The sequence below is a fragment of the Eriocheir sinensis genome, chromosome 30, assembly GCF_024679095.1.
Source record: "Eriocheir sinensis breed Jianghai 21 chromosome 30, ASM2467909v1, whole genome shotgun sequence".
NCBI classification, from domain to species: domain Eukaryota; kingdom Metazoa; phylum Arthropoda; class Malacostraca; order Decapoda; family Varunidae; genus Eriocheir; species Eriocheir sinensis.
In genome coordinates this window covers 1,019,441-1,029,835 of record NC_066538.1, presented here as the reverse complement: position 1 = coordinate 1,029,835, position 10,395 = coordinate 1,019,441, and the positions used below count along the sequence as shown (strand labels likewise).

At 39.9% G+C, this 10,395-nt stretch overlaps 1 protein-coding gene across 1 annotated transcript in view; it reads left to right on the top strand.

Annotated features, from left to right (window-relative positions):
* Positions 1-10,395, top strand: part of LOC127005733 (disks large homolog 5-like) — a 139,375-nt gene that overhangs the window by 15,833 nt on the left and 113,147 nt on the right. The gene's annotated exons all lie outside the window — the stretch shown is intronic.

The following is a 10,395-nucleotide window of genomic DNA, read 5'->3' as shown; positions in this document are numbered from 1 at the left end:
CATGTGTCCACCCACTTAGCTAGTTGGTTAAGGGGTTAGTTTGCCGCCCACTCCGCCGCCCACCACCGCCCACTCCCTGACGCATTGTTTTGTTATTGTTGTTGTTTTGTTGTGTTGTGTGAATGACGCCCACCTTCTGTACCCACCCATACCCACGAACCCACCCCAGTAGCCCACGCCCATCCTTACCCATTCACGCCCATACCCACATCCAGCCACTTACTCACATCAACCCATCCATTCCTACACCCATTTTACACACACACACACACACACACACACGCCCACGCTCACCCACCCCCACCCCACCCACCCTAAAACTCCCTATATTTGTGGTGTTATGAACGTCTTGAAGGATTTTTATTATTATCATTATTATTTTTATTATTATTATTTTTATTATTATTGTTATTATGGATATTGTTGTTGTTGTTATTGCTATGGAAGTTATTACACGTGTTAATGGTAATGCATAAGTGGAAGAAGATTGAGCGGTGGAGGAGAGGCTGGAGCACAAGGTAGGTGACTGAGGCCATTCCTTCTATTGTTACCATTATTAGATCTTGTTATTATCTTATTATCTTATTACATATTATCTTGTTACATCTCGTTACTGAATCTTATTACAACTTATGAGTAGCTTGTTATCTTCTTATCTTATTACATTATATTATTCGATCTTATTACATCCATTGCTATCTTTATTGCATCTGCTTCTTATAGACACACCAATACTTGCTTAAACACTGCATCGTGAAATGTTGACTTAGTGAGGAGAGTGTTTGGGAATTATTAATAGTGATATGACTTTTAATGGATCGTAAATATATGAAAAAGAATATTAGGGGTACTCTTCTATTCAATACACACAAGTACTTGCATCGTGAAATGTTGACTTAGTGAGAAGAGTGTTTGGGAATTATTAATGGTGATATGACTTTTAAAGGATCGTAAATATATAAAAAAGAATATTAGGGGTACTCTTCCATTCAATACACACAAGTACTTGCATCGTGAAATGTTGACTTAGTGAGAAGAGTGTTTGGGAATTATTAATGGTGATATGACTTTTAAAGGATCGTAAATATATAAAAATAATATTAGGTGTACTCTTCTATTCAATACACTCAATACTTGCTTAAACATCTGCATCGTGAAATGTTGACTTAGTGAGGAGAGTGTTTGGGAATTATTAATGGTGATATGACTTTTAATGGATCGTAAATATATAAAAATAATATTAGGTGTACTCTTCTATTCAATGCACTCAATACTTGCTTAAACATCTGCATTGTGAAATGTTGACTTAGTGAGGAGAGTGTTTGGGAATTATTAATAGTGATATGACTTTTAATAGATCGTAAATATATGAAAAAGAGTATTAGGTGTACTCTTCTATTCAATACACTCATTACTTGCTTAAACATCTGCATCGTGAAATGTTGACTTAGTGAGGAGAGTGTTTGGGAATTATTAATGGTGATATGACTTTTAAAGGATCGTAAATATATGAAAAAGAGTATTAGGTGTACTCTTCTATTCAGTACACTCAATACTTGCTTAAACACTGCATCGTGAAATGTTGACTTAGTGAGAAGAGTGTCTGGGAATTATTAATAGTGATATGACTTTTAATGGATCGGAAATATATAAAAAGATAATTAGGTGTACTCTTCTATTCAATACACACCAATACTTGCTTAAACACTGCATCGTGAAATGTTGACTTAGTGAGAAGAGTGTCTGGGAATTATTAATAGTGATATGACTTTTAATGGATCGGAAATATATAAAAAGATAATTAGGTGTACTCTTCTATTCAATACACACAAATACTTGCTTAAACATCTGCATCGTGAAATGTTGACTTAGTGAGAAGAGTGTCTGGGAATTATTAATAGTGATATGACTTTTAATGGATCGTAAATATATGAAAAAGAGTATTAGGTGTACTCTTCTATTCAATACACTCAATACTTGCTTAAACATCTGCATCGTGAAATGTTGACTTAGTGAGAAGAGTGTCTGGGAATTATTAATAGTGATATGACTTTTAATAGATCGTAAATATATGAAAAAGAGTATTAGGTGTACTCTTCTATTCAATACACTCAATACTTGCTTAAACATCTGCATCGTGAAATGTTGACTTAGTGAGGAGAGTGTTTGGGAATTATTAATGGTGATATGACTTTTAAAGGATCGTAAATATATGAAAAAGAATATTAGGGGTACTCTTCTATTCAATACATACAAATACTTGCATCGTGAAATGTTGACTTAGTGAGGAGAGTGTTTGGGAATTATTAATAGTGATATGACTTTTAATGGATCGTAAATATATGAAAAAGAATATTAGGTGTACTCTTCTATTCATCATCATCATCATCATCATTACGTAAGGGTGGAGTAGGTGTGGCCTAAATAACATTTTTCCACACTCAAGGGTCAGGAAGTGTTCGCGTTGCACCAAAAAAAAAAAAAAAAATGTAGCGGCCTTTGAAGCCTTTTGGGAGCGGCGGCCTGAAAAGGAGGAGGAAAAAAAGAAAAAAAGGAGAGAGTAGAGAATGGGAGGAGGAGAGAGAGGAGGGAAGGGAGGGGCTACTTAATGAAGGTGTAGATAATGCGTGTGGAGACAGTTTGGGCGTGCTGAAGGCTGTAAAAACGTGCCTGGGGGTGTGATTAGTGTGGGTATAATGAGTGTGGGTGTAATTACCATGGCTATAATAAGTGTGGGTGTAATTATGTACCTGTGGGTGGGTAATGAGTGTGGGTGTAATTATGTACCTGTGGGGGTGTCAGTAGTGTGGGTGTAATTATGTACCTGTGCGTGGGTAATTAGTGTGGGTGTAATTATGTACCTGTGGGGGTGAAATTACCATGGCTATAATAAGTGTGGGTGTAATTATGTACCTGTGGGGGTGTAATTAGTGTAGGTGTAATTATGTATACCTGTGGGGGTGTAATTACCATGGCTATAATAAGTGTATAAGTGTGGGTGTAATTATGTACCTGTGGGGGTGTAATTAGTGTAGGTGTAATTATGTATACCTGTGGGGGGGTGTCAAGGTGTGAAGGTGTTTGTAAAGTCTCGAGGGACAAATTATCGATTGGCTGTCACTGTCCCCCCCCCCCCCCTCGTGTGCCTCATTAGAGAGAGAGAGAGGTCAGGGGTCAAGGTCAACAAAATAGGACAAGTACCAGCCTCCTCTCCTCTTCTCCTCCTCTTCCTCTTCCTCCTCCTCCTCCTCCTCCTCCTCTCACTCTTCTTCCTCCTCTTCGTGTTATGAGAGACGTGACAGAGGTGCTGGTGTGTGTCAGAGAGAGAGAGAGAGAGAGAGAGAGAGAGAGAGAGAGAGAGAAAGTATTTTCGTGCAACTTTTACGTTTTTTGAAGCCTTCTCAACTTTTTTTTTCTTCCTCTTCCTCTTCTTCTTCCTCCTCTTTCTGCAGCTTAGAATTTCTTCCTTCTCTTCTTCCTCTTTCTCAATTTTTTTTGTTTTAACCTTTTTAACTCCTCTAATTCGTATTCCTTCCTCCTTCTCCTCCTCCTCCTCCTCCTCCTCCTCCTCCTCCTCTTTAATTTTTTCCTCTTCCTCATTTTCCTCTTCTTGCTTCTCATTTTTCTCCTCTTTTCCTCTCCTTTTTGCTCTGTATCTCACTTTCCTTCCCTCCTCCTCCTCCTCCTCCTCCTCCTCCTCCTCCTCCTCCTCGTTTTGCAACTTCATTTTTTTCATTTTTTTTCCATCTCCGTTTTTTATTACTTTTACCTCCTCTTCCTCCTCCTCTTAAATTTCGTCATCTCCTCCTCCTCCTCCTCCTCCTCCTCCTCCTCCTCCTCCTCCTCCTCCTCCTCCTTTTCCTCCTCCTCTTCCTTCTCCTCCATTTCTCTCCCTCGTATGGGAAATAATTTTTGGTCCTGTTGAAGGTCAGAGGAGGAGGAGGAGAAGGAGGAGGAGGAGGAGGAGGAGGTGGAGGTGGAGGAGGAGGTGGAGGAGGAGGGAGGGAGGGAGGGAAAAGTCAGGGAAGCATCAGGATTGCAAATAGACGAGAGAGAGAGAGAGAGAGAGAGAGAGAGAGAGAGAGAGAGAGAGAGAGACTAGCAAGGAAACACTCAACAGAGATAAGAGGGAGAGAAATTGAAGGAGAAGGAGGAAGAGGAGGAGGAGGAGGAGGAGGAAGAAGAGAAACGAAAAATAGAAGATCAAAGACAGAAAGGAAAAGGATAGAAGATAAGAAAAAAAGGAGGAGGAGGAAGAGGAAGAAGAAGAGGAAAAGGAGGAGGAAGGATAAAAAGGAAAATGAAAAAGAGAAAGAAAAGAGGAAACATAGAAATAAAGTTAGTGTAAGAGGAAGAAGAGGAAGAGGAGAAGGAGGAGTGAGGAGAAAGGAGATCAAGAAGAAAGAGGAAGAGAGAGAGAGAGAGAGAGAGAGAGAGAGAGAGAGAGAGAGAGGAAAAAGATTAATGTAAAGGAAATTAGATAGAAAGAGAAAGAAAGAAAGAAAAAAAGATTAATACACTCAGGAACATACAAACTCACTCACTCACTCCCTCACGCACTCACTCTCTGCAACACACACTCTCTGCGCCCTCTGGAACACTTTGGAAGCGAGGAAAGACAAATGTTGCAGCCCAGCGAAACGTGTCCTGGGGGTTGTGTGTGTGTGTGTGTGTGTGTGTGTGTGTGTGTGTGTGTGTGTGTGTGTGTGTGTGTGTGTGTGTGTGTGTGTGTGTGTGTGTGTGTCTCTGTCTGTCTGATTGAACCACCAAAACTACTACTACTACTACTACTACTAATAATAATAATAATAATAATAATAATAATATGTAGAAATAGCAGGTGAAAAAGAAAGAGGAAGAAAAGAAGGAGGAGGAAGAGGAGGAGGAGGAGGAGGAGGAGGAGGAGGAGAAGGTAGAAGACTGAAAAGTATGAATAGAAAAAACGAAGGAAGAGGAGGAAGAGGAAGAAGAGGAGGAGGAGGGAGAGGTGAAAGACTAAGAAATATGAAGATAAAAAATGAAGATGAAGGAAAAAAAGTGTGTGTGTGTGTGTGTGTGTGTGTGTGTGTGTGTGTGTGTGTGTGTCACGCCTCACTCCCTCTCCTGTGTTTCTTCTCGTCTCCGTAATGAAGTTGGATCCTCTTGAGATGCGATCCGATCCTTTTGCCTCTTCAGATGGTATCCAATGCTCTGATTTTGCCTTTTGATGCTTTTTTGTTTTTGTTTTTCCTCAGGTTTTTTGTGTGTTTAAACTCCTCAATCCCATCTTCGTAATACACTTGAACCTTTTGAGATGCGATCCGATCCTCTGTTGCTTCTGGAGATGGTATTTAATTCTCTGTTTTTTGCCGTTTTGAGATGGTATTCAATTCTCTGTTTTTTGCTGTTTTGAGATGGTATTCAATTCTCTGTTTTTTGCCGTTTTGAGATGGTATTCAATTCTCTGTTTTTTGCTGTTTTGAGATGGTATTCAATTCTCTGTTTTTTGCCGTTTTGAGATGGTATTCAATTCTCTGTTTTTTGCTGTTTTGAGATGGTATTAATTTTTTTTCTTTTTTTTCTGTTCTTTAATTTGTCGTCCGAATCTGAATGCAACTGAAACCTCCTCCTCCTCCTCCTCCTCCTCCTCCTCCTCCTCCTCCTCCTCCTCTTGATGAACTTGGAACCTCTTCAGATGGTATTCAATCCTCTATTGGCTCTTGATATGCGATCCAATGCTTTGTTTCTGCCTTCTGATATGTGATTTTCTTTTACCTTTTCTTATACGTATTTCTCTCTACTCTACTCCACTCTACTCTACTCTACTCTACTCTATTCAGGAGCAGCAAGTAGCGGGCTTTTTTTTTTTTTTTTTTTTTTTTTACGCCCTTGCTCTGTCTCCTCTGCTGTAAAAAAGAAAAAAAAATCGTATTCTTGTATTTTAGGCTATAACAAACCTAAACCTCCTTCTTGTCTATGTAATGATCTTGAACCCCCTTGAGATGCGATCCAATCCTCTATCGCTTCTTTATATGCTATCCAGTTCTCTATTTTTATCGTATTCTTTGTCTTGTGGAATTGGATGCATGAAAAACTTTCTTCTTCGTCTTATAATGAACTCGAACCCTCTTTAGATACGATACGATCCTCTGTTGCTTCTTAGATGCGATCCAATCCCCTTTAAGCTAATGATATGCGATCCAATGCTGCGTTCTCTGGTTCTTTCTCGGTACAGTGTTTCTGAGTGCATGCAAAACGTTCTCCTTCGTCTTCCTAATGAACTTGAACCCTCTGGAGATGCGATCCGATCCTCTTGGTTCATGATATGCGGCCAATGCTTCGTGGAATTGGATCAGGGTTGCCAGATTATCGTATTCACCACATTGTATTCATCCTTTTTAAGCCTCAAACTCTCGTACCTACACAAACGACGATAGAAAATTGAAGTTAGCGTTAAAACTCCTATTTGTTGATGTTTGTATGTGCTCTTTTGCTATAGTCATTGGTCAGAAACTACGAGAATACAATGCGATGAGTACGATAATTTGGCAACGCTGAATTGGATGCTTTGTATAACCTTCTTCGTCCCTCTAATAAGCTTGAACCCTCTTGAGATGGTGTCCAGTCCTCTGTTGCTTCTTAAATGCGATCAAATCCCCTTCAACCCAATGATATGCGATCCAATGCTGTGTTCTTTGTTTCTTTTTTTATTTTTGTGTTTCTGAGTGCATGTAAAATCTTCTCTTTCGTCTTCTTAATGAACTTGAACCATCTGGAGATGCGATCCGATTCTCCGTCGCTTCCTGATATGCGATTCGATGCTCTTTTTTATTATTTCCTTTGTCTTGTGGAATTGAATACTTTGTAAAACCTTCTCTTTCGTCTTCCTAATGAGCTTGAACCCTCTTGAGATGCGATCCAATCCTCTTTTGCTTCCTGATATGCGATTCAGTGCTCTCTTTTTTATTGTTTCCTTTGTCTTATGGAATTGTATGCAACTTAAGCGCCCTCCTTCGTCTTTTTAATGAACTTGAACCCTCTGGAGATGGTATCCAATCCTATGTTGCTTCTTAAATGCGATCCAATCCCCTTTAACCTAATGATATGCGATTCAATGCCATGTTTTCATCGTTTCCTTTGTCTTGTGGAATTGGATGCAACTTAAACGTCCTCCTTCGTCTTGCTAATGAACCTAACCCCCTTGAGATGCGATTCGATCCTCTTTCTTCTTTCCTTCCTTTCGTAGTACATTCTCTGTCTTTGTTTCTTTCTCTATCTTTTTTGCAGTCTCCGTTTTAAGCATTTCTCTCTCTCTCTCTCTCTCTCTCTCTCTCTCTCTCTCTCTCTCTCTCTCTCTCTCTCATCCGTTCCACCTCCTCTCTTTTCTCTATAATTTTTCTCTTTAATTCTCTTTTATTCGATTTTCTTATGTTTTCTTTTTCTCTTTTTTTTTTCTTTCCTTTTCTTTTCATCACCTTTATTCTCTCTCTCTCTCTCTCTCTCTCTCTCTCTCTCTCTCTCTCTCTCTCTCTCTCTCTCTCTCTCTCTCCCGTTCCTCCTCTCTTTCTCTATAATTTTCTCTTTTATTCGATTTTATTATGTTTTCCTTTTCTCTTTTTTTTTTCTTTCCTTTTCATCCTCTCCCTTTGTCTCTCTCTCTCTCTCTCTCTCTCTCTCTCTCTCTCTCTCTCTCTCTCTCTGTTTCTTATCTTTTTTCCTTCTCTCCCTTTCTTTTGTAGCACTTTCTCTCCCTTTTCTCCTTTATCAGTTTTTCTCTTTCCTCCTCTTTATCCATTTCACCATCTCCCTTTCTGTATCTTTCTCTCTATTTCTTTATCCATTTCACCTTCGCCTCTGAATCCAAGTTAAATCCTCTCCTCTTTATCCTCGTAATAAACCCGAACCCCTTGAGAGGCGATCTAATGCCTTGTTTTTTTCCGGGTCTTCCCTCATTGTGGATTCATAGATGCATTGGTTGTGCGCGTCCTGGAGAGATGAATGGGAGGAGGAGGAGGAGGAGGAGGAGAAGGAGAAAGAGAGAGAGAGAGAGAGAGAGAGAGAGAGAGAGAGAGAGAGATGAGAGAAGGAAAAGGAGAATGAGGAAGAAGAAGAAGAGGAGGAATAGGAGGAAGAAGAACAAGGAAAGGAGGAGAAGAAGAGAAGGAGAAAGAGAGAGAGAAGGAAATAAGGAAAAAAGTAGATGATGACAAAGGAGAGAAGAGAGATGGAGAGAGGAGGAGGAAGAAAAGAGAAGAAAAAAGGAAAAGAAAGAAGAAATGAAAGAAAAAAAGAGAAATGAGGAAATAGGAGAGAAGAGAAATGGAGAGAGAGAAAGAAAAAAGGAAGAGGAGGAGGAAGAAAAGTGAAGGAAAGGAGGAAAAGAAAGAAAACAAAAGAAAGGAGGAAATAGGAAAAAAATAAACCAGAGAGAAAGAAAAAAAGAAAGATTAGAGAAAGGGAAGACAAATGAGAGTAAATAGGAAGTAGAGAAGAAAAGGAGGAATGGAAGGGGTGAGTGGAGGGAAAGGGGGAGGGGTGGAGGTAAAATATCTCCGGCCAGCTAAGGGATGGAGGTAATTAGCTGGCGCGTAGGAGAGAAAATAACGGGAGAGAAGATGCTCCGGGGAATTAGGGGAGGAGGAGGAGGAGGAGGAGGAGAGAAAGAAAGAAAGAAAGAAAGTGAAGCAAAGGAAATAAGATAAAGCAACAAATTAAGCAAGAAAGTAAAGAAAGTAAGGAAGAGGAGGAGGAGGAGGAGGAGGAGGAGAAAGCAAAATGTGAAATTAAGCAAGATAATGAAACAAGAAAACGAATAAGAAGGAAAGGGAAGGGAAGGGAAAGAAAGGAGTGGAGAAGGAAGGGAAGGGAAGGGAAAGAAAGGGAAGAGAAGGGAAGGGAAAGGAAAGAAAGGGAAGTGGAGGGAAGGGAAGGGAACAGAATGGAAAGAAAGGGAAGTAGAGGGAAGGGAAGGAAACAGAATGGGAAGGGAATGGAAAGGAAAGGAAGGGAAGGGAAGGGAAAGGAAAGGAAAGGAAGGGAAGGGAAGGGAAAGGGAAGGGAAGGGAAACCAGCATCTCTAATTTCTTTCTCTCCTTCCTTCCTTCCTTCCTACTTTCCTTCTCTCAATCTCTTACTCATCTCTTCCTTTTTTCCTTCATAGATAAATACACATAAATAACCTTCAATTACAATAAAAAAGGCTTATTAGGTAGTGGTTCATGTATTCTCAAGAGCCATTAACATCATTTTTTTGTCCTTCCCTTCCCTTCCTTCCTTCCTTCTTTCCTTCCTTCCTTCCTTCCTTCCTTCCTTCCTTCCTTCCTTCCTTCTTTCCTTCCTTCCTTCCTTCCTTCTTTCAATAAACTTAAAAAAAAGTGAATTGAGCTCTTTTACCAGCCTCTGTGATTTCCTTCCTTCCTTCCTTCCTTCTTTTCCCTTCCTTCCTTCTTTCTTTCAATAACTACAAAAAAGGTGAATTGATTTCTTTTACCAGCCTCTGTGATTTCCTTCCTTCCTTCCTTCCTTCCTTCCTTCCTTCTTTTCTCTTCCTTCCTTCCTTCCTTCTTTCATTAACTACAAAAAAGGTGAATTAATTTATTTTACCAGCCTCTGTGATTTCCTTCCTTCCTTCCTTCCCCTTCCTTCCTTCTTTCTTTCCTTCCTATCTTCCTTCCTTCCTTCCTTCCTTCTTTTAATAAACAAAAAACGTGAATTGATTTCTTTTACCAGCCTGTGATTTCCTTCCTTCCTTCCTTCTTTCCTTCCTTTCTTCCTTCCTTCCATCCTTCCTTCCTTCCTTCCTTCCTTCTTTTAATAAACAAAAAAAGGTGAATTGATTTATCTTACCAGCCTCTGTGATTTCCTTCCTTCCATCCTTCCTTCCTTCCTTTCCCTTCCTTCCCTTCATTCATCCATCCTTCCTTCCTTCTATCAATATCTAACCTTACTCCCCATCTCTTTTCCTTCATAAATAACAACAACAAAATAGGATGATTAGTTAGTGGTTCATATATTTCCAAGGGTCATTAGCTTCAGTTTTCCCTTCCCTTCCCGGGCAAACGTTAAGCTGCTCACGGGAAGGAAAAAAAATGTATAAGATGATGATTAGCTCGTGCTTGTAAATGTGTTTCTGGGGTCATTTATTGGGTTTAGGGATTGCTTCTCTTTCTTTCTCTCTCTTTCTCTATCTTTCTCTGTTTCTCTCTCTCTCTCTCTCTCTCTCTCTCTCTCTCTCTCTCTCTCTCTCTCTCTCTCTCTCTCTCTCTCTCTCTCTCTCTCTCTCTCTCTCTCTCTCTCTCATTTTTTTCTTTTTTCTTTTCGTCTTTCCTCTTTTTCCTCTCTCTCTCTTTCTATCCCTTCCAGCTGTCTATCATTTGTCCCCTCCTCCCTTCTCTCTCTCTCTCTCTCTCTCTCTCT